This window comes from Bubalus bubalis, chromosome 3 (genome assembly GCF_019923935.1).
Source record: "Bubalus bubalis isolate 160015118507 breed Murrah chromosome 3, NDDB_SH_1, whole genome shotgun sequence".
In the NCBI taxonomy this organism is placed as follows: Eukaryota; Metazoa; Chordata; class Mammalia; order Artiodactyla; family Bovidae; genus Bubalus; species Bubalus bubalis.
In genome coordinates, this window is record NC_059159.1 from 91,638,510 (window position 1) to 91,643,502 (window position 4,993).

A 4,993-nucleotide genomic window follows, 5' to 3' on the forward strand; every position below is an offset into this window, starting at 1 on the left:
ATATTTTTAGGCAATCTTCCCTGACATGCTTAAGGAACCCCAGCATTGCAGCCCCTCTGAGCTCTTGGCCGTTTCACCAAAGCTTAGCACATTGTCTATGGGAGGGTGTGTGGCTCAGGGCATCGTTCCCCTGACCCGGCTGTGTGTCCGAGTCCCTCCTTTGCCTCACCTAGTACAGGGTAGGGACTGTGATATGATATTTGCTTGAAGGGTGTAGTTACCCACAAACTTGAGGTTCTCACCTTTAATTCTAGTAGCTTATCAAAGTATTTTCCAAACAAAGAGTGTTCTCTCCTATTCTGGTGTGAGTGATTAAGACAAAAATATCCCCTTTATGTCTTCTTTTCTAGGGGATCCTCTGCCTGGCATTTTCTGCCCTCAGCTCTGCCCTTCTCCTGCTACCACTCCTAATGCTACTTCCTTAGTAAAAAAAAAAGAAAACTTCTTGTCCATTCAGCCGGAGAAAAAGTGCTTCTTTCTTTGAACTCCCAAAGCCCTTTCGCCAGTAGTTTGACACTCTGTGCTGTATTTTGGTCATTCATGTTACCAGTTTAATATTTCCACTAGACTATGAACGATGACTTGGGGGCAGAGTCCCTCAGGTCTACAGTCCCTCACACTGGGTGCTGTGGAGACAGACATCAGTAAAATGGGTTCTAAGTCCTTGAGGCTCTCATAACCCAGTGGGGGAGATGACTTTATCAGTAAATCCCTGTCTTCCACAAGCTGTGGAGGAGCCAGAGATCAGAGCCCCACTTCAGTGTTTTCTGAGGCCCTGTCACAGTATGAAGCAGATTAAATCAGCAATGTTTGATTCTGTGCTGTTACTGCTTCACTCAAGCTGCTGAAGCCAGACACTCGAGGGAAACAGGAACACCCCACTTGGGAAAGAGATGTGGAGGGTAAAATGGCTGATGGGGGAGTCTCACTCCATCTTGGAAGACAGAAGTCTCCCCGGCTTTGATAGATGAGGCAAAAAAAGAAAAGTATAAACATGCACATTCACGTGGGTGCACACACACACACACACACTCATCCACCTCCACAACCCAACCATAGGAAAGGAAACTATTTATATTGTTACGCTTTTTCCCCTGTAGATGTTGTTTTTTTGGCTGCGCTGCAGGGCATTTGGGATCTTGGGGGAAGCGCAGAGTCTTAACCATTGGACTGACAGGGAGTCCTTAGATTTCACATTTGCTAACGTTAATAATGTAAAAGTAATCTAATGTCACAAAGCTTCGACTAATTTTATTTTTTTATTTTGATTTTTTTTCAATTTACCTGTACAGCTTTTAAAAATTTTAAAAAATGTTTTATTATTGAGATATAACTGCTTTACAATGTTGTGTTAATCTCTGCTGTAAAACAAAGTGACTTCTTCATAAAGTTCCTTATCTGGTCACATATTTTTGTGCCAGTTTTGCCTGTCCGGTGTTCATTCACTCTGGTTTTGGTAGCAGTACCTTGATTTTTTCTCCCCAGAGAACCTCTACTCCCTTGTTGTAGTCTATGGGTCTCCCAGAATCAGCAGCCAATCAGAATATTGTATTCTGGTCACTGTGACTGGTTCTGTGGGTGGGTAAGTGATTCAATTTGGTCCAATGAGAGGGAATGCCAGGACTTTCTCAGAACCACTGAGAGAGAGAATTACTCTGAGCTCAAGTTGCCATAAGAGAAAATAGTGTACGCAACTGGAAGTACTGGCAGCCCATTTTTTTTTTTTCCAGTAAGAGAAGAGACTTTGCCAGAAAACATTATCACACTCACTCACACACACACACACACATACAGAGCTGAATTACAGTAACAGCTAAACTGAGTCCTTGATGTCTAGGTTAAGCCTCTGTATTCAGCATGCCCCATGCTCATTCTACTCTTGGATTTTAATTTAAGTAGGTTAGTAAATTTCCTATTTTGCTTAATAAATTTCCTATTTCCTTAAGCCAGCTTCATTTGCGTGTTTTTTTTTTTAAAGTTGCTTTCAAGTAACTGTATACAGAAATGATAACTTTGAAAAAGAAATGAAAACTACAGACGTTTTTTGTTTCTACATAACTAGAACTTTTGGTGTTTGCTGGGCCATTAGGAGAGCTTACATATGTTTGAGCAGTGAGAAATGAAGTGTCCTGTCTTGGTCAGGATAGAGCAGCTGGGCTCTGCTGTGATAATAACCTCAAAATCTCCTGGATATGGGTTGCTCACACTATGTGTTTATTGAAAAATTGCTGTGGGACTCTGCTCTGTGGTCACTTAGATGGACACGGTCTGATGGAACCTCCACCTTGTAGAAGCACCATGTGGAACAGATGGCTTCCTTTGTCATCCAATGGGGGAAGAAAGCACATCAAATTCTCATACCTATTCTTTTATATTTGAGTCCATTTGTTAGAATTGGCCACATGGCTTCATTAATTAGAAAGCAGCTAGGAAGCAGTATTCCTGTACCTCAAAGGAGAAAAAGGCAGGATATAGTGTGTTCTAATAATGTCTAACATGACCAAGCTTATATTTTTAGATTATCACTCTGAAATGAATTATGTGTGCTTAGTCTCAGTCATATCTGAGACCCCACGGACTGTAGCCCCCGGACTGTCAATGGGGATTCTCCAGGCAAGCATACTGGAGTGAGTTGCCATGCCCTCCTCCAGGGGATGACCCAGAGACTGAACCCAGATCTCCTGTATGGCAGGCGGATTCTTTACAATCTGAGCCACCAGGTTTATGAATTATAATAACAGGTAAAATGTATTAAGCATTTCTATGTGCTAGACATTTTATATAGATTATTGTGTGTACTCTTTACAGCATTTTTGCAACTTATAATTGCCTCCATTTTCTATATGAGGAAATCAAGGCTTAGTTGAATTAAGTGACTTGCTAGGAGCCACAGATGAAGGGAGCTGAAGTTCTGTTGGAACCCACGTTGAAACACGGCTGCTTACTATGTGCCAGACTGCCTCCCTGATGTGATGTTGAGCCAAGGAACAGAACTCAGCGAGATCAGCTGAAAATTCAAGTGAGAAAGAGAGATGCTGCCACTCAGATCTTGGGTGGATGGACAGAAGAGGTGTTACAAAGGTGAGATGACAGAACAGCACTAGAAAATCTGAGTAATCCCATGCTCAAGATCCCAGCTGAGACTAAGTAAGGCAGTACTCTGCTTTCTCATTTCACTGTCCTGCTGAAAACCAGTGAGGAGCCTGTAGGCTACAGTCCATGGGGTCGCAAAGAGTCGGACACGACTGGGCAACTTCACTTTCACTTTCCCTTTGATAGTCTACTTAGTGTCTTTTTTTTTTTTCTTTTCATTTTTGTGCTTTTTGTTGGTGAATCTACTGCTTAAACTGGCCCTCAAGCACAGTGCTGAAGTGTCCAGGTACATAGAAAAGCTTTGTTCAAATATTGCCACAGTGGGTAAATGTGTGGGCTAGTAATTTTACATACATGTAAATATATCTTTAGGATAAATTCCCAGCTGTGGGGTTTTAAACTCTGGATCTTTGTTGCCAAACTTTTCAAGGAAGATGTGCTAATTCTCCCATTCTTATCTACAATGCCTGAAAGGAGTTTACTTGAATAGCTAGGAAGTGGCTGGGAAGGTAGTTCTGGAATCAAAAGTGCCAGAGTTTGAGTTGGATTCTTTTAGAGACTCTGAACAGTATTAAATGATTATTTTTTTAATCTGTTAATTTGGATAAACACAAGCAATAAGCACATGTTGCCCTGTCGTGAGTGGCTGCTGAGAATTCGGTTCAGTTCTTTTAACCTCATCTGGGCTCCTTGCCTGAAATATGATGCTGTGAAAGTGCTGCACTTAATATGCCAGCAATTTGGAAAACTCAGCAGTGGCCATAGGACTGGAAAAGGTCAGTTTTCATTCCAATCCCAAAGAAAGGCAATGCCAAAGAATGCTCAAACTACCGCACAATTGCACTCATCTCACACGCTAGTAGAGTAATGCTTAAAATTCTCCAAGCCAGGCTTCAGCAATATGTGAACCGTGAACTTCCTGATGTTCAAGCTGGTTTTAGAAAAGGCAGAGGAACCAGAGATCAAATTGCCAACATCTGCTGGATCATCGAAAAAGCAAGAGAGTTCCAGAAAAACATCTATTTCTGCTTTATTGACTATGCCAAAGCCTTTGACTGTGTGGATCACAATAAACTGTGGGAAATTCTGAAAGAGATGGGAATACCAGACCACCTGATCTGCCTCTTGAGAAATTTGTATGCAGGTCAGGAAGCAACAGTTAGAACTGGGCATGGGACAACAGACTGGTTCCAAATAGGAAAAGGAGTACGTCAAGGCTGTGTATTGTCACCCTGTTCATTTAACTTCTATGCAGAGTACATCATGAGAAACTCTGGACTGGAAGAAACACAAGCTGGAATCAAGATTGCCAGGAGAAATATCAATAACCTCAGATATGCAGATGACACCACCCTTATGGCAGAAAGTGAAGAGGAACTCAAAAGCCTCTTGATGAAAGTGAAAGTGGAGAGTGAAAAAGTTGGCTTAAAACTCAACATTCAGAAAATGAAGATCATGGCATCTGGTCCCATCACTTCATGGGAAATAGATGGGGAAGCAGTGGAAACAGTGTCAGACTTTATTTTTGGGGGCTCCAAAATCACTGCAGGTGGTGACTGCAGCCATGAAATTAAAAGATGCTTACTCCTTGGAAGGAAAGTTATGACCAACCTAGATAGCATATTCAAAAGCAGAGACATTACTTTGCCAACAAAGGTTCGTCTAGTCAAGGCTATGGTTTTTCCTGTGGTCATGTATGGATGTGAGAGTTGGACTGTGAAGAAGGCTGAGCGCCGAAGAATTGATGCTTTTGAAGTGTGGTGTTGGAGAAGACTCTTGAGAGTCCCTTGGACTGCAAGGAGATCCAACCAGTCCATTCTGAAGGAGATCAGCCCTGGGATTTCTTTGGAAGGAATGATGCTAAAGCTGAAACTCCAGTACTTTGGCCACCTCATGCAAA